The sequence below is a fragment of the Centrocercus urophasianus genome, unplaced genomic scaffold (genome assembly GCF_019232065.1).
Source record: "Centrocercus urophasianus isolate 14NV4802_14NV808 unplaced genomic scaffold, USGS_Curo_1.0 seq_28, whole genome shotgun sequence".
NCBI classification, from domain to species: domain Eukaryota; kingdom Metazoa; phylum Chordata; class Aves; order Galliformes; family Phasianidae; genus Centrocercus; species Centrocercus urophasianus.
In genome coordinates, this window is record NW_024884844.1 from 1,280,775 (window position 1) to 1,299,543 (window position 18,769).

The 18,769-nt window shown below is 41.8% G+C and overlaps 1 protein-coding gene across 3 annotated transcripts in view; it reads left to right on the forward strand.

Annotated features, from left to right (window-relative positions):
- Positions 1-23: 23 nt before the first annotated feature.
- MAP3K2 (mitogen-activated protein kinase kinase kinase 2) overlaps positions 24-18,769 on the forward strand; it is a 46,379-nt gene continuing 27,633 nt past the window's right edge. Inside the window, exons 1-2 of one of the 3 annotated variants that reach the window (XM_042827469.1) lie at positions 24-725; positions 2,244-2,399. The gene's annotated coding sequence lies outside the window, so the exon portion shown is untranslated. Of the gene's footprint in view, positions 726-2,204; positions 2,400-4,724; positions 4,778-18,769 lie in introns of those variants that run through there. The other 2 variants (XM_042827468.1, XM_042827467.1) reach the window with 2 other exon arrangements.

The following is an 18,769-nucleotide window of genomic DNA, read 5'->3' on the forward strand; positions in this document are numbered from 1 at the left end:
TTTTTTCAATTTGGTGATTGTAAATGTTCAGGGTGCACAGAATTTCTGGAAGAAAATGCACCCTTTGCATAGCAAGTGTAGTAGCCCTTTGCATTTAAGTCAAATTAATTTGAGAGGTTTTTCTATGTTCAGAAGTCTTAACCCTGTTTAACTGCACTTAAATTATTAGGGAAACTGAATTTCACATTTGACTATGAGCTTCTATGACATATTAAATGTAGATTTACCACTAAATGGAAGTGACTTAATGAAACAATTGCTTCTATTTGTAAATTCTTGTTCTTTACAGGATTTGAGCACAAAGGTAGAAATATTTTTAACTTGCAAATCTCTTTAACTTTGGAGTGTGAATATTCATGAGGGGGGGAGTTTATAAATATTGGTGATGAAATGCATCACTTTTGCCTGTGAAATAGAACATCAGGAAGGGTGGCATTCTCTGTTGTGGAAGATGTGTTCAGCTTCCTTGGCATAAGCTGCTTCACAGGTAAGAGCTGTAACAAATTTTGGGCTGCTCTGAGTAAAAGGAACTTCTATTTGACCTTGTCTTCTTCAATCTCCAGGCAAAACAATAGATGTCTTCAGATCTAAGCCAGTTCTTTAGAAGAGGCTTCTTCCCGTGTGTCCTTTTCTTCCCTGACAAGAAGCTGAAACAGCCAGTGTGTGTGGAGCCATAATGCACTGCAGGTGACTGCAATAGGAGACATACTCAGAACACTCTAGAGGTAGGTACAGCATATGAATACAGAAAATGCACCCTTGAAAGGTGAAGGGAAAACATCAGAGTGCTTTCTGCAGTATGTTTTTCTATTTTTTTTTTTTTTAAGCTCCCATGAGGTTTGCTGTGAACAATATCAAAACATTACATTATTTAGATATTATAATAGTGGCTGACTTGCTGTAATGATTTGGCAGTGCTCACAGCCTTCCCCTCACCCCCAGCTCACCACTTCTTGCATCAGTAAGGTAATGAAGTAATTAGTGTTCAGAATGGAGAATTACATTGATCCTTGGCACTTCAATGACTCTGTATGCAGACAAAAATTATTCTAAATTTTTTTTTTTAAGTTTCACAGCACCTTGTAGAAACAGGTATTTTTTTCAGCTGGCAGCACAAATGTTTCAGACTTCTGCTGTGCATACTGCAGATAATATCAGCTGAAGCAAAGCTCTTCCTATGCTTCTGTGACAACAACCCTTGATCAAAGGGCGTTCAGGGTTGTGTGGTTTTTTTTTTTTTTTGTTTTCTTTAAAGGGAAAGAAAGGTGATTACAAAAACATCACTGACCTGTATAAGATTTGGGTGTCTGAAGTTCAGGGAAGATTGTTCTGTTTTTATTTATCTTACAAGGAGGGTGAATGTGGGGAAAAAGACTGAGAAACCTTTGGAGACATTGAGGAGACTGATGTTTCAGACACTGAAATTTAAACATTTACTGTCCAGTGCAGATGAGCAGAGTAGAATGTCAGAATGTTACAGTCCAGTAAAAATCTCCTAGGTTGCTTTGACATTTACCTCTGGTAAACTTTCTCCTACTCTGCCTACCTACTACCATATAATCATTGAACTGATAAATGGGCACTTATTAACTGCTACCTTGCTGTGTGGTCCAGTGTTATATCTGAATGTGTTGTAGAGCTTTGCATTTATGAAAACAGTGTAGTTCCTCAAAGGGGATTTTTTATAAGCCTTCTGTCTTATGCTTTGCAGGAATATTAATTATTCAGATATAGACTGATCAGTTTTACTCTTCAGTAATGTGTGCTCTGCCTTAAAGTAAACAAACAAATGAGGCAACAGTTGCCTCTTACAAGTTTTTGTAGCTTAGTCTTCTTCTGAACAGTTGTATAGAACATCCTATACAATCTTTAGGAAAGCATGCACATGTCTCACTTAGCAGGAATGCATTCTAAAGTGAAAACTTAGTATGATGGGAGATGTCAGTCTTAGTGAGAAATGCATCTATTAGGTGGGAGGAGGAAGTCCCTTGTCAGATATTTGTGTCTAAAGCAGTCTGAATTACAACCAGGAATGTTGATATTTTTCCTGTGTCATTGCTTTTTGTTTCATCTTAAGTCTCAAAGTGGTGGTAGATAGGAGCTTCCTTAGCTGTCATCTCTCAATTGAGATCTTTTTGTTGTCTTTTCTGTCCTCATGTTGAATAACTTCTTTGGGTGGTAAAGGCTGCTGTAAATGCTAGTCATAGCTTTATGCAGTCTGAAGAATTTGTTTCTCACTTCAGATCTCAAGTGTGGGCTTCTAGGTGGAAAGGTGTAATAAAGAACTGTTTGCTCTGTCTTTTGGCATCAACCTGACAATGATGGTGTACTTGCATTGGAAGTAGATGGAATTTCAGAAATCCTCCTGTCATGGAAAGACAGAGCTGCATAGGAACCAGGTAGGACCAACAAAGACGTGAACTAATGTGGTTTGAACCCTTGTGGGCTGGATATAAATTTATAAACAATGTTAGCTCTTCTGCTTATGAGGGGGGACTCTTAATTGTGCAAGGCATTCTGGCATCACAGACTTTACACTAGTGATAATTCCTAGGAGAAGCTGTCTTAACTTCCCTTACCCACTGAGTTTCGAAAAGCATGTTCCTTTGCCAGTTATTACACCTGATTAAATCAGCAATTTCAAAGATTTGTAACTATTTGTATTTACTATTTATATTTGTAACTATATGGTTGTAGTAAAAAAGATGGTAACAGCATGGTAATATAGTGCCAGCTATGGGAAGGAGTGGCAGGGAGACGGACCTGGCAGGAGGGGGAATGAGGGATAACAGTGTAGCCACTAGAAGGAGCTGGTTTATGCCTATTTGAAGTGTTTAAAAGCTGTAGCTTTAGTGTTAACTAATAGAGCCACTTGTCTCAAGCAGTGTGCTAGGTGAGAACCTCTTACTGCAATGAAGTATTGATTCTGGAATCAAGATAGAGCCATGCTGCCAGATTGCAGTCAATTACTTGAGTAGGCTATCCTAAGATGTGCTTACCCTGTAATTTCCACCCGCGCTCCTCCCAACATCCATTGCTTATGTAGTGTTTGTATTGAATGCATAAATAACTAATATGCTTTATTGCAACTGTCATCTATTTTTATCCTCTTCTTTTTCCATATCAGCAATCATACTGTTTTGATAAGCGGTGTTTTGCTCCAGTGTTGTTACACCTTATCTTAGAACCATACCCCTGGGTTTGGACTGAGCTTAATATGAGTCAGTGTTGTAAATACTGTGTTGATTTCCTTATATATGATATTATATATAATATACATGTATGTGTGTACATTAACTATAAACACTGTGTATGCTTTATATGCATATATACACAAACATACATACGTCATTATATTCTCAAAGTCAATATTTGGCTGCTTAATCTCACTCCAAATGCTGAAATTGCTGTGTTCTAGATATTATCCCACATTACTGTGGCATACCTATGGGGATGAAGTAGAGCACCCCTACATGGCTCTGGTGATGCACTGAGAGTGCTCTGTGCTATCGGGGCTTTGTGCAGAAATGCAAAGGAAAGGGGCAGACATTCTTCTGCAGTCTTTGCAAGCTTCATGTGTAGCAAAGGAAAGCAGTCCTCAAAAACTACTTAATACTAATCCTTCCATGAATGAAATCAATTTGCGAGATACTAAAACTGACAAATAGCTGTGAACAGAAACATGAAGGTAAGGGAAGCACTGGAAGTGTTCTCAAAGCTGTGTAAGCTGCTGTGGATCACTGACTGTGCTTGGTGGTGCAAGTGCATCACGTGCAGTCAGCATTTTTCTTGGCTCTTTCCCTGTCATTTAGCACAAAAGGTCACCTCTTAAGCTTTCTAGTTGAAGACTTTAGGTCACAGCAGGCATTTCATAAACAGGCTGACAATTTGGCCAATTGTAGAACAGCATGTCATAACATAGAAGGATGACTGTATCTCCTTCATGTCAGTGTTCCAGTTCTTACTACAGTATGATTCAGAGCCTTGTGCCTTTCTTGGATATGCTCATCTCCAGGTCTGTCTCCAGCGCGCTCCTGTTTTCTTAAGATGGTAACACTTGTTTTTATTGTTCTGCTGCATATATCAGTGGCAGAGCTACTTTGCAGTCTTTGCAAGCTTTTTGTGTAGCAAAGGAAAGCAGTCCTCAAATACTAACTCCCAATACTTCTCATTGGAGACTTTCGTAGTTGTAACCGTCCTTGGCCCTGCTCTCTGGTCGCACGCTGCCTCTCCCAGCAGCAGGTTTGGTACACCTGTGTGTAGCACAGAAAGCAGCGTTACAGCGGAGCCTTCTCCGCCCCCGCGGTGCGCGCGCTCCCTCAGCCGTGGCTTTGCGCCGCCACTTCCTGCGCGTGCGCAGAAGCAGCCGGCCGCCCTCAGGCCGTGACGCGCTCGGTGACGCCTCACGTTCCTGCCCTCCTGCCGGCGGCGCGGCGACGTCACGAGTTTCGGCGGAACGGGAGGCGGGGCTTTCGCTTGGCAGCGGCTGCCGTCGCCTCACGCTTGACGGGACGCCCTCCTCGGCCCGACCGCGGCCCCGTCGGCCCCCCCGAGGGCCCCGCCGCCTCCTCGCCGACCGGCCGCTCCGCGCCTCCCGTCCCCTTCCCCACCGTGCGGGCCCGGGGCCCTTTCCCCCCCGCCTCCCGGGGGGGGGGTGGGCTCCTCTCCGGAAACCTGGCCGCTCCCTCCGCGCCGCCTGCTCCGCCGGGCCTGCGCCCGCCACCGCGGGGCAGCGCGGGGGGGCCCTCGCCGCCGCCCGGCCTCCGCCGTCACACAGGTCGGGCCCGGGGCCGGGGGGCCGTGCTGGGCCGGGTTGGGCCGCGGGGAGGCGCGAGGGGGCGGCGGAGTCCTGGGGGTCTGAGAGCAGCGGTGCTGCCGTAGCGGAGCCGTAGGTGTGGGTCAGAATCCGCACGGTGTTTCTGTCGAGGGATTAAAAAAAAGGCAAAAAGTGAATGCGTGGTGATTATTCCCCCCCCCATTTGCCTTTGAGGTGCACAGGGGCACCCACGAAGATTTTTTTTTTCCTCTGGTTTCCTCGGTTCGGAAATACGGTTTCGGTTCTTGGCTGTGGAATTATTGCGTTAAATAAGCAGGGTGCTGCTCAGCTGCATTGTGTCCTCTCTGTGATGGTGGTGGAAGGCGGCAGGGGCTGCCCTGAGAGAAGGGGCCTTCAGGCCATGCGGGAAGCGTTTCTCAGATATTTTTCCTCCTCGAACAATGCAGCACGTTGCGGGGTGCAGGAGGCCTTCAGAAACGTGTGCCTGTGCCTATGGCAAAGCCTGTGTGCGCAGAATGAACGTCTGCAAGCTGATCTCGCACAATGTCTCTGCCTCCTCCATGGCGTAGCGCTTATTAGCAGAAAGCCCGAGGAAGTGTTCTGTCCTATGGAATTCCTTTATGGATCGTTTTATGGGGATGGGCGGTGATGAGTTGGGATTTATGTGACACTGCAACACCTTGGAGGAATTTTCTTGTATTTTTGTTCCTTACCCTTCGTTGTCATTTACAAATAACGAAAGTATTTTACAAAAAAAAAAAAAAAAAAAAATCCCTTCTTGCTCACATTGTTTATTTTATCTGCTTTCTTCCACATATATTCAAAGATGAAAGCTTAATTATGTTTCTGGCTTTCTTTACACGTTTTGTTCTGTCACAGTTGCCACCAAAATGTATTGAATGTGGTTATTGATTCAGATAATGAGGCCGTGTGTCATTGATTTGGGTTTGCTTTTTTTTTTTTTTCTTTTTTTTTTCCCCGAGGTTTCATTCTGTTTTGGTAAAGTAGAATAGCAAAGTGATATCAGTCAAATTGACTCATTTCTGGAGAGAAATGTGTGCACAGTCTGTGTTGAGCAGCCAGTCGGTGAGCCGTCTGTCTCCATGAGCTGTCAGTGGTTTACCTGATACTAATGGAAGACTATGGGGAAGAAAACAGATGTTTCCAAATTGCTTGCCTTGGCATGCTGAGGCTTGTAAACTGTCAGAGGAAACTTTCTCTAAGAGAGCTGTGGTATTTGGGAACCCCAAGAGCTCTGCTGACACGTGTAAATAGACAGGTGCTTGGGACAAGTGGAGTTTCTTTTAACATAGCATAAAGAATTGTGTTTTGTTGTATAAGGTTGACAGTTACGGTAAGAAAGCTCTTACCTAATTTTTGCTTGTTTGTTTTCTTTGTTTTGATGAGCTCTTAAATGCTTTTCAGCAAAAATAGCTTTTCCCATGTGGCTGCAGATCCCTCTGTGCTCTGGTTTGCAGGAGAGCTGCTCAGGGTGCAAAGCCACAGCAGTTAAAGATGACTGTGGTGAGATGCAAAGGGTGTTTGCTTTATTATAACAATACAATTTTATCCTGGAGAAAGCAAGAAAAGTAATCATGCTGTAGGTTTAATACATGCTTCTAGTTTTGACTTTGAATTTCTGTTCTTACAGTTTCCTAAAGTAGAGTGTTAATATTTAGACCCGAGTCAGTTTTTTTAAAGTTATTATTAATTTTATTTAAAAAAAAAAAAAAAATAGCCTTGCATATCAGCAGCATAGATATCAGTTTTTGTCTTTCATCTGAGTTATCTTCCTGTAGGCTGGCTTTTCACATTGGCAAACTCAGTTGGAAGTAATGAATAACATGTAATTTGTTTTTGCTACATTGTTCAGTGCCTCCTGAGCATTCTCTGAGCTGTAAACCCTGCGTTCTTATAAGCTGCTACATGGGAATGATGAGAGCGATTTCCTCTGTTGGTTTTCCCCCTCTCCCTCCAAACACAGTGAAAGGTGTTTGTGCCACCAGGGTGGGAGCAGAGCAAAGGACAGATGATTTGGAAAGCTTATTTTTGGATCATTGCTGTTATGTTTGACATCTGTATAGACCCATCGACGTAGTAGGCAATCATTAATTGCACTTTGTTATTTTGGGGGAACTTAGTTTCATGTTTATGACAAGCCTAGATGGGGTTCCTTGCTAATGTACATATTTCTATTAGTTTATTTAATTACCAAACATTAAATTTGCTGTCCCCAAAGTTTAGAAATTAAGTTTAAGCTTTGGCAATTCAGACACATAGCTGATGTAGTATTACATTTAACAAATCTTAGTGACATTTTATTAACCACAATTTCTGTGTAGGAGTGAAGATAATTTTATTTTTTAAAGCCATGAATTGCTGCTTTAGCATTCTGATATTTTGTGGTGTTAAGAAATAGGTCACACACGCTCTCATTGCTCATCTGTTCCCAATGCTATTTTACAAGATGCAGCTGAGCACAGGGAGCATCAGTCAGAATGCAGTGTGCAAGTTGTGCTTCTCACCAGTGCACATCAGTGTGAGATCTTTATTTCATACTGACACAAGTAGCTTGTGGGTGCTCGTTAGCCTGAGTGTTAGATTTAGAACACTTTTGCATTGTTTTTTTTCTGAGATGTCTTAAATACATCCACCATAACTGTATCTTCTGAGGAGCTGCAGAAGTTTTGGTATGAATGAATGGAGGAGAGGCGGGATCCTGTTGGGATCTTGCTCTTCATTCTTTGCTCTAGGAGATGCTTTCCCTATAAATGCATGTACAGCACAGCTTGAAGCCCGGCTTTGTGAGGTCACTTGAAGTTGGCCTCACTTGAGCCAGGCCAGAGCATTGTTTGCAGCATGCTTTAAAACGGTGCTGGCAGACATAACCTAGTTTTTCATACATGAGCAAAACCATTTTCTTCAGGCTGATGTTTTTTCTTTGCTGTAGCTTTGTTTTCAGCCTCTGTTTCCTCATCTTCTTCACTTCCTGGTCTTTCCTCACTCACTTTCCTTATGCCCATTCAGTCACGTATGTGTCTGCTTCTGTGCATTATCTGCAGTAGTAAAATATGCTGCTTTTGTGTTCCTGAAGTATTTTCTGCCAAGTAACAGTTTGACAGCAGTAGTGCTTTCTGTAACAGAATTCAAATGTTTCAGCTGTTGAAGTTGCAATGGCTGTAATTCTGAAGCTCAGGAATGATAACACTCATAAACAGATTTCATTTTGATAAAAGAAGGAATGACAGATGTGTAAGAAAGGATTTTATGAGGTCACTCCCTGCTCTGAAGCAGAAACAAATATTCTGATATTATATCTGATAAATGTTATTCTGATCTGGTCTTGCAAAGCTCCAAAGAGGGGAATACCACACCTCTTTGCTGCTCTATTTATAGCTGGCACATAATGTAGCTGTTGTTACAGTTAGGAGGCTTTTCTTAATATTTAACTAATGTCTGTCTTGGTTCTAGTTAAGCCAGTTAGTCCCAGTGCTCCTTTTATTATTCGTGCAGGATGATGATTTCTGTACTGTTTGTGTTGTTTGTAGATGTGAGGACCGTTCCTCTGTCTCTTATTTCAGACTTCACAAACTCTACCAATAGGCCTTTTCTTCACCGATCGTATTTTCTCCTGTTGTCATCAGCTCCCATTGGACTCTGATGTGTCTGCATCTTTCTGCAAAGTTCCCCAGTCCAAGACTTACTGCAGCAGAATAAATAATTTACTCTATAAGTTCCATCAGAAGTGAGGTGGCAGCCCTATTAAAATGTCACTTCAGGGTGTGTGCACGTCTTGGTTTTGTGGTTTTTAGTTTGGTTTTGGTTTTGGTGGTTTTTTTGATGGGTGTTGTAGTTTGGTTTTTTGGTTTTGGTTTTTTTTTTTTTTTTTTGGTTGGTTGGTTGGCTTTCAACAACATCATTGGCTCTTCCATTTGTTAACATGGGAGCTTGTATTAGCATCTGTAAAATCAGGTATCTTCCTTCATAAATGTGCATTTGAGTTATCTTCTTCCCGAAGGATAGCACCTTATCTGTGGTGAATTTAATCTTCAGGTTAGTTTTCTTATACAGGCCATACAGGACCAGGGCTCACTAAGATATTTTTCAGGAAAATGGGCCTTTTCTGCAGTTCCACATCTGTTTGCCAGCACGTACAATCGCTCTGGTTTGGAATGCGCATCTGCTGCGTGATGGGAAGCCTGACTGAAAACAAGTTCTTCTGGGGTTCCACACAGCTTCTGTTGGCAAAAAAAAAAAAAGTATTGTAACATGGAAGGATTTTATACATTTTATTTCTTTGAAGTAAGTTGTTGTGGTAAGGTCGTTTATGTCAGTGTTACCATACCTGAACAGGCGTTCTGCCTTTTTGTTGTGCACTACCACAGCCCAGTGATAAAGCATTCTCTTTAGAGAATATTTATGAAGTCTCTGTGCCTGTGGTATTACTGCAATCATGAATACCAAGTGAGACTTTCAAAGGAGAATTTACATGTTACTGGTGCTTTGACTGACAGGTCTTAGGTAAAGCCTTAATCCATAATGAAATCAGAAAAAACATACTCCAGCGTTCTTCTTCCAGTAATGAGCATGAGCAGATGCATCTGAAACTGCTCTATTTTAATAGAACCTCTTCTGGAGCTGAGGTCTCCAGAGCTGATAGTTGTAGTCAAGATGGGCAGTGTTCTGTTTTGTGCTCATTTTGTTCATAGTAATTCCTAACATTAAATTTTCTTTCTGAGTGCAGACAGACTTCAGTGCTGAGCCCTTTAGTTCTTTTTCTTCTGTGTAGATTTGTGACTGGTTCTCCCCACACCATCACTTCCACTCATCCGTGCTGTCTCTCCTCCGCTCAGTCTGTTGAAGACCACTTCCACCACTTCCCCTGGTATCCATGACAGGCACAGTGTTGGCAGGTTTTTTACCTTATTCCTGTTTCTTGGATAATTCAGAATCTGTTGAACAGCTCAGAGCCTTGTGGAAGCCTTTAGCACCCTGGTTCCATTGGAAAGCACAAATTTTGCTTGTCCTATATTTTAGCCAGTATGTACATGCAGGGGTCTTTGCTCTTCGCTATGCCATGACTTACAAGAGCTTGTGGTCATATTTGTTCTGGTACTGAGTATCTAAATCATAGTGACTCTGTGTCATTATGACACAGTGAAAGTGAGGACTGCTTCATGCCACAGCCTACTCTACTGAAATTATGCATATGTCCATTCTTTTTAGTTCATTTGTTACAGATCAGACCAAGGTATCAAGACCAAACAGCCCAGGATCTCTGTGTCACACATGCTATCTTTCAAAAGATCTTTTAAAACCCAGAGCTGCTCAGTGGGCAGTTTCAGCAGGAATTGCTGCTCCTGCCTTTGTGTTGGAGGTCCTGCGGTGGCTGCATGAGGTCAGATGGTTTGGCAGTTTCAGTCACCTCTTTGCCCTGGATCTCCTGCTTGGCTCTGCAACTCGGCTGGAAAGCAGCGGTTACAGTGGGCAGCAAGCTGCTCCTTTGACAGAAGTGCGAACTTAGAGGAACTGTAGCCATAAACAGTGATGAGATGTGCTCTTGCACAGTGAACCTTTCCCTCATATAATCTCCCAATTTTTGAGTCTGTAAGTTACCTCACTGGCTGTCTTTATGAGGATTTTTTCATTTTCTCTGTTGTGAAAAAAAATATTGACATGTGGCATCTTAGATGTTACTGTAATGGTTTGGTTCCAATTGCTGAGCTGTGTGCTGTGAAAGCAGTAGGCAGGAAATGTTCTGTAGATGCTCCATCTTCATGCATTTGCTTTGGATGTGCAAAGCTAGTTTTTTTTGTTTGTTTGTTTCATTTGGCTTCAAATGTGGTGAAAAACTGCAATGAATTATTTTCTGGTTCATCAGAAATACTGTCACCAAAGCACAAAATGAGGAAAGGCTTCTGTACTTGGTAGCTTGGTGGTATTTTATCATATTGGCTTATGTGGGGCATCCAGGTTAAAAACTGTGCCTACTGAACGTGGATAAAAACTTCAAAGCTTGTCAGCTTACACCTGCCTTGTTAGGTGAGGCTGCTTACCAAAGTGATGCACCAAAGTGGCTAAAAAAAACTCTTTGGATTTTGTGTAGCATGTGCAGTGTGTGTGCACAGTTCTCCCCGCTCCCGTTAATGTATGTAAGAATGCACGTGGTCAGTGTTTCAGTGCTAATATGGGGCCCTGGGTGCTGTTCCAAGCACAGGAGGTCTGAGGCTGTTCGTCCCTGCGGCTCCTTGTTGGTTTTGCTACTCTGCGTGTTTGCTGCTGTTATTGGATGTTTTAGTGTGGAATTGGTGGTTGATTCAGCAGTGGTGTTTTTTATACCATGTTGGAAATGTGAGTTCCAAGGAATAGCTCAGGTGGTCTGTAGCAAAGGCTGTTCGCTAAGGATTCCTTGATCTGTTGCAAAATTGAAATGGAAAATGAGGTATGTATTTTCATAGTGAAGATGTGAAAACGTCCCTAGAATGAGATGCTGTCTGTGCTGGTGGCACAGCAGGAAGCCAGGCAGGTCGTGTGAATCATAGTAGCTGGTGGGTAGTGCTGTGTTCAGCTCTCTTGGTGCTTGATTTGAAATGGTAATGGTGTGATTTTTCAGCTGTGATTAAAACAGCTGCAACCGTGAAATCAGTGAGCGTTGTTTTGTGTGAAAGGTGCTGTCAAATACAATGATCACAGCAGTGAAAAAAGAAAACTTCTCAGTTTAGTCGCCTGAAGACAGGTTCTAAGACTAGCTGTGGAAATAGATGGTGACTTTATTTATCTGGTTCGTTTCCCCCTGGCGGTTGTCTTTTAGCCCATCCTGGTCACAGAAGTGAAGGATGCACTGAGGAGGACAGTTAGTTATTGGCATTCAGGGATGTGCTTCTGTCTGTGTGCAATCAGAAGTGAAATCCGACAGTGCTGTGTGTAATTGCTCTCGTGTTAACTGGCACGCTCTGGCTGTGAGCAGTGCTACTCAGTTGCTTCTGAGAGAGCTTTTTCTCTCAGCTGTTTTATTTTTGCTTAAGGAATAATATGTGTAGGGTATGTGTGGTTCACTCCTCTAGTTCATGGGCACTCTTAACATTGAATTTCTTGCTTGTAGCAACATCTTATGTTCTTAGAGCTGTGAAGATGGCAGGAATTGGTAATGCCATTAGTGCAGGTAAACACAGACAGTAAGCAAACTTAAGCATTTCTGTGAACTTTGGCTTAACCAGTGACCTTGAGTGCTGTCATAAGGAAGTGAGAAGTACCCTGTTCTTTTAAGGTGTGTGCTGTGAATTCTCCTTGATGGGAGGGAAAAGCAGGGTTTTGTCTGCTGTCCCAGCTTGGATACAAATCATTCCCTTACAGTTGTGGCTGGTGATGCTTTTAATTGTAACATCTTTAGTCCCCATTGTAAATATTTTGACTTTGCAGTTAAAAATGGAACTTAAAGTAACATTGGTGCCCTTCCTGAGAAGCAGCAGGAGGCCTCCCAAGGGAGCAGCAGCTGCCGGGAGCACCCTGAGACCTTTGGAGAAGAAACAGAAGTGTTAAATTCCAGCTGTAACTGTTGCTAGGACGCTGGCCTGGAGAGACTGTAAGGGTTAAAATTTCACCTGTTTTCTTTGAGAAGCCTCATATGGGGGGTGTTTAATTCATGTCGAGCAGTAGATTATGACAAAGTTACCAACATCCCTAAAGTATTTTGGTCTGCATGTGTGCAGTTGTTACAATGATGTCTTGCTATACTCAGTAACAACGTAAACTTTTGTGTGATGTTAGCAGCCTTAATCTATTTGTGTAAGGCACATCTTTGTTACTGGTGAGGAATTGTGAAGGTTTGGTGCTGTGAGACTTCCCATTGCTGTGGCGATAATAGATTTTAGAGACAAGGGAGTGATTTGGAGGCAGTGATGCAGATCTCTGGGGCTACAAATAACCACGTCTAGTGCCTTTTTATCATGTTTCATGAGAAAATGTGCTCTCAGGTAGAAGTAGGGCTGGGCAATGGATAGGAGCAGGAGCAATCAATTTAGCTAGTATGTTCTACTGCAAAATTAGCAGCACTGAAATGTTCTGCAGGGTGTCACTGTGGTGTTTGTCCAGGAGTTTCATCTGCTGTGACCTTTCTTTAAATTAAAATGCATTTATTTCTTTTCTTTTTTTTTTTTTTTTCTTCTAATTATTATTTTCTTGGAATGGTGAACAGCTCGTAAGAAGGCATTGTAACTTTTCAGGCAGACTTGCTTGAAGTGAAAGCAAAGTCCTTGTTCAGTTAGGTTGAGAAATTAGTTGTCAGAGAGGGTGCTTTGGCTGCTGCCGAAGCAATAACAGGTGCAGGAAATGAACTTCTGTACAAGTTGAATTAGGTGAAGAAAAAGATCTTGCTGAGGAGCGTAGATGTTTTCTATTTGGGGTCAATGATTGCCTTATCTTTTTTGTGTACTTGAAGTGGAGTGGGTTTATGAAAGGCTGTAGCCAACAGAGGCTCTCGATGCCATTTGGAAAGAAGAGCTTCATTCAAAGCAGGAAACTTGTATTTAAGTGCCTTGGAACTCTAAATATTCTCATCTCCACCTATCAGCTGTAAAGGAAGTGTAGAGAGATTAGCATTCCTAGACTGCAGTTACTTCATGGATAATGCTCTAAGTGCTGAGATGCTTATCTCAAAAGTATCACTTTTCTATAAACTCAACAGGAGCTAAATTACCATTTACTTTGCGTTTTTATGAGAACAGTCATTTAAGATCTGTGCCCTTGCTTCTCATGTCTTCCAGGACTTTTAAAACTCTTTCATATCACCATCATTGTTCTTGGAGCTGATCAATGTACACGAAGGTGTCAAATCACACCAGGAACCAGCAGGTGGAAGTCTCACATGTGTCACTGACCATTGAGTCTTTCAGTTTATTCTCAAGTTTGCTTTGCAAAGCACTTTGAGAGATGAGCTTCCGTGATGTTCTAAAATGGACAGCATCATTTATACAAAGCACAGCAGTACAACACAACAGCATCTTGTGATTTGTGGCTGCCTAATCATTGCCCATCTGTAACGAGTCCTTTTTATTGGGATTTTCTGCTACATAGGAAAATTGATCTCAGAATATTTTAATCTGTCAACTGAGTTTTCTGTTACTTAATTCAGATTTTTAAGCAAATAATTAAAAGAACTGTGTGGAAAAGCACTAAATAGGATAATTGCTGTAGTTAGTCCTGTTAACTGATCTCTAAACATTTAAAGAAGCTGTATTTTGCTCAGCACTAATAGCAGACCTTGAAACCAAAACATTTACTGCATTTTTGCTTTTAGTTTGCTGCAGATACCAATTATTACAGTATTTTATTCTCAACTGATGTGGGGCTAAGTATCAGCTACCTCTGGCCTTTTCCTTTACCCTTTTCAGTTCTTTATGCACCATTTGCAGTTTTCCAGGTATATGCAGATATTTATAGGAATGGTCCAAAATGCTGATGCACTCATTTTGGGAGCAGTCTTTGTTAGACTCCTGTGCATGTCTGGGTCTTTATAACATTTCATCTGACATCTGTTACCAATAGTTCATTGCATCTCTGAGCTGTTGCAGGTGGGGACATTTCTGTTCCCTTAACACAGTGCTGTGCTTTGGATATATCCTTTTGGTTTGGGTTGTTTTGGTTTTTTTCCCAAAAGCATTCCAAAAATGGACACTGACCATTTCTTCCTATTTTGTAACAGCAGATGCAGTCTCACCAGCTCAGTTCAATAGAACATGTATCTGAGGATTTGTTGTCCATCTAATGTCATTTGATTTTGGAAAAGAAATGGTGGTTTTGCATGAGTTGGAAATCACTGATTTCTGAAGCCTGTTGTGCTGATACCAGTAGTTGGCTCAGGGTATGATATATGTTTCAAACTGCTCTATCTGTACAGTAGGTTAAAACAGCTCAGGGCTCTGAATAAGTTTGTTTAACTATGAGAGAGTGAGAAATTCAGGATAAAGTTTAGTGCTGACTAAGCTATAGAGTCAGAACAATACTTGAAATATCTGGAAAGGCAGAATCAAGTAGTTTTGCAGGAAATGAATGAGGGATCTAATTTCTCTTTCTGCAGAAGAGCACTGCATGTGTTTTGTTTCTTGTTCTGTCAAACATTCTAGTGGCAGCAAGGTTTAGGTTAGCTGTTCAGTTTCTAATGGTTGGGTGATGATGTTTCTGAAAATATAGGTAGTTAGAGTGGAAAAAAAAAAGCAGGGAATCCAGTTTGTGTGTTGTGCTGTGAATGGAGGACAGCAAGTCAGTCCTGAATTACTGCCCTGAGCTGCCAGTTGGCTGTGGGAGGTGCTGTGCCACACTGTCCCTCTTTTCCTTGCTCTGGGCATCACCAGGCAGCCCAGCTGTAGGTTCTGCTGTCTGCCAGCCCTCCCTGGTGCAGCTCTGTATCTGCTGACCAGTGCAGCTGATCTCCCAGGTGGGATAAGATAAAGGCAGAGTGCTTCAGAATCCAGAGGGACGTGTAGCAGAAGAGCCTAGGAGGGAGATATTACTGTTTTAACAGCTGCTTAGTTTGTTGTAAGAGTCTTTCACCAGTTCATTTTCAGTACCTTTGCATTTTAAAAGATCTCATAATGCTGTGTGTGAGAGAATAGGTTATTTTATTCACCATTTAAGCTTAGTTTCTTGTTTTCAAGAAGGGAATTTTTCTGAAACAGAGTTAACATCCGATGTGCAATTGTTGGACTCTAATTATTAACAGAGCTTTATGTTACCACCTTGATATTTTTCTCGTTACTGCTCTTTGCTTCATTTTTCCTGCCCTTTATGATTTGGGGTTGCAGATCCTTGGAAAAGACTGAAGTGTTTTTTGTCTGATGTTTGTGTTTACATTTGTATCAAACGTTCTCCTCTACCTCCCTTTGTGTGCAGTTGTCTTTTTTTGGGTATCTTTAAGAATTTCAACAATTCTGAATTTTCACCCATGCTTGCCACGCTAAATTCAGGTCAGTTATGCCAGTGGATATTTAGAACTGTGATTTCTCTGGATGATTTTATGTGATCTTGAACTGCTGGTTCCTCGTATCTATGAAGCTTTTACATTTATTATAACTGTACTCTGTATAGTTCTGCTGAATGCACCAAGACAGTTCAGTGGAAGTAGTTTTGGAAGAATCTGTCCTGTCTGGATTATCTCTGCTCCAAACCAACTCTCAGTGACTTGTCCCTGGGCTGCTGACAGAATCAGTGCCTGGCAATGCAGCTGCACAGAGGGGGGGAAATACACCCTCCCTATGTCTCCTGTGTGTATTTCTGTACAGGTAGATAAGGAAATAAAAATGAAGGGAAGAAACCATGAAAGCAATAAAAGAGCATTAAAAATGCACTCTATCTTTGTTTGTTTTTTAGATTTAAAGCAAAAATGTGATGAGCAGTGCTGCACGTTATTTTTGGCTAATGGTTAAGTAGGCATGTTTGACAAGGTGACCATCTGAGGTGTTTCATCGGCCTTGCTTTCTTTGGTTTATAGGAGTTGGTGTGAGGCTGAACACTGGATTGTTTAAAAGCAATATTTGGGGGTAAAACCACTTTGCCTCATTCTTCCTCTGAGTTGTGTCAGTCTTATTGTTCTGATTACCTGCTGTACAGTGCAGAGTTATGTGTGAATGCTGTTCTTTATATTTACCTGGTTCTTTCTGTCAGGTATTTTTGTGTACATGTCTCCAAGAAGCAGTGCTAACAAAGTTTGATTTCTTGTTCTGTTGGTTTAACTGGCTTATGCCTAATGTAGTGTGATCTCCAATTTAATCTTAACCTGTGATTAGGATGATTACAATGCATCTCCTTTGGAGTTCACACTGCATTGTTTTACTTTGGTGCAATGACAGGAACTGTGAAGTTGTATCTTGTACCTAGCTTATGTCAGCCTTGCTAATTTTAGTGGAAATTTGTAGGGCATTACTATCCTTGGTACCCTGAGCAGTGGTGGTAGCAGGGTAGTGAGCTTCAGAGGTGTGAAACAGCTTTCTGTAGAGCAGAAGTGTTACTGTATGCATTGGTTGCTGCTCTGCTTTTCTTCTTGACTTTGAACATAGGAGGCATCCTGAAAGCTCTTAAGTTCTTGAGAGCTTGTGCACTGCCTTTACTGCCTCCTATGCTGGGGAGCTGGTAGCTCTTATAGCAGCTGTAGGGACTAATGTCCCTCTTTAAAAACTGAGCTTGTGCTATGAAGTTGGATGCTGTAGAAACCATTTCATTTCTGCACATTGGATGTGTCTGTTTTCCACGGGGTTCAAACACCCCTGCTGGCTTGCTTAGTGTGGACCTCTTACAGCATCTGCTTTCTTTCTCCCTCCACTGTGTGAGGTTAAAGCTTTTTTATTTTATCCTGGAATACAAGCTGTTTTAAAGTGACTGAGTAAGTCCTGAGAGAACATGTGGTGTGTGTGTCACTGTTCGTGTGCCCTTATGTAGCTTGACCCTGCTGCAGTTATTGTACAAAACCGAAATGCACGTGGACAATTAGCACTGAGTGTTTCTACAGCTAGATTACTGCCTGCGAGACTTACCTGCCCTCAGGCTTTGTGTCCTTTACCATGAGAAGGCTAAAAGCAGTTTCTGAGCATCACCTGGATATGTTCTTCCTGCAGCAGCTCTCCCAAATCCCAAAAGACTCCCAGGCTCTTCGGAAGGCCGCTGAGGGGAACTGAGTCATGAATATGAATGGCCTTCTCTCCTCCCCGATATCCCAAATGATGTTGCTAGGATATTCTTTGTTTGCCTTTCTTATCCTTTCTTATCAACTCTGTCATCCTTTCTTTAATTACATTCAAATTTAAGCTGCAAAACCTTGGCATAATCTTATTTTGCTTTTCTATTGTTGTATGTATGTATTGTATGTTGTATGTTTCTGTTGTTGTATTTTGCTGCTTTTGCTTCTCTGGAATCTTTCTCCAGGTTCCAGTTTTCTCCACGTACGCTCCCTTTTTGTTCGGGATTGTCACTGTACTTTGTGTTGGAACAGGATTTCGGTTGGAAATGATCATGTGAGAATTTCATAAATTATTCCGAGAAAATTATATTTTTCTGTTCTTATCTTCTCAGGACTAAGAAGTCAGGAGGGGAAAGAAGTGGTTGCTTATTCAATGGATTACCTGTTTCTAATGAGCGAGGCCATAGAGTAGGCCTAAGGAGTGAATTCCTGTAACTGGAAGAACTCGTGTATTTTTCATAAAATGTTTCTTCATTTTCAGTTTGCTTGCTCTGTATGAGCCCTATAACTCAAATTTCTTGAGCTTCCAAGTTCAGTTATTGCAGCTACGTCGAGGAAAAACGTGTGGGGTGTTTTTGTTTGGAGATGGAACCTGTTCTTGTTTTCTTAAAGATTTGAAGTGGCTTAGAACTTCTGGTTTTCTTTGAAATGCTCACAAGAAGGTATTAAAATACTGCATTCAAAGTCATGAGCCACATTTTTAAGTTTAATGTATCAGATAGATAGTAAAGTCTGGCGTTTATGAAAGTGACACCAGTTCTCATTTCAAGATAGTTGGAACAAATACATAATTAAAAGTGTTTTATGAGCACTGCAATGACTAGTGAATAACTCTTTGGAAAATCCCTGAAGAGAGCTAACAGTACAAAAAACACAGTGTATGGAATGATAGAATACACACTCTCTTTTGCTTTTTTGGCTCTTAGGAGTGTAGAAGACAAAGAATCAGATGGGAGAGGGGAACTTAGGTTATTTCAAGCTATGTAGGTAGAACGGGTTAAGTAGGCAAAGCTGATCTCCTGGCATCTTCCAAGAGCAAGGCTCAAAGATTCTGTCTTCATGTTGAGGGATTTGGCTACTGCCGGTTTTGCAGATAAAGACATTGAGGCCCTGGAACGTGTTCAAAGAAGGGCAACAAAGCTGGTGAGGGGTCTGGAACACAGGCCGTAGGAGGAGAGGCTGAAGGAGCTGGGAATGTTCAGCCTGGAGAAGAGGAGGCTCAGGGGAGACCTCATTGCTCTCTATAACTTCCTGAAGGGAGGTTG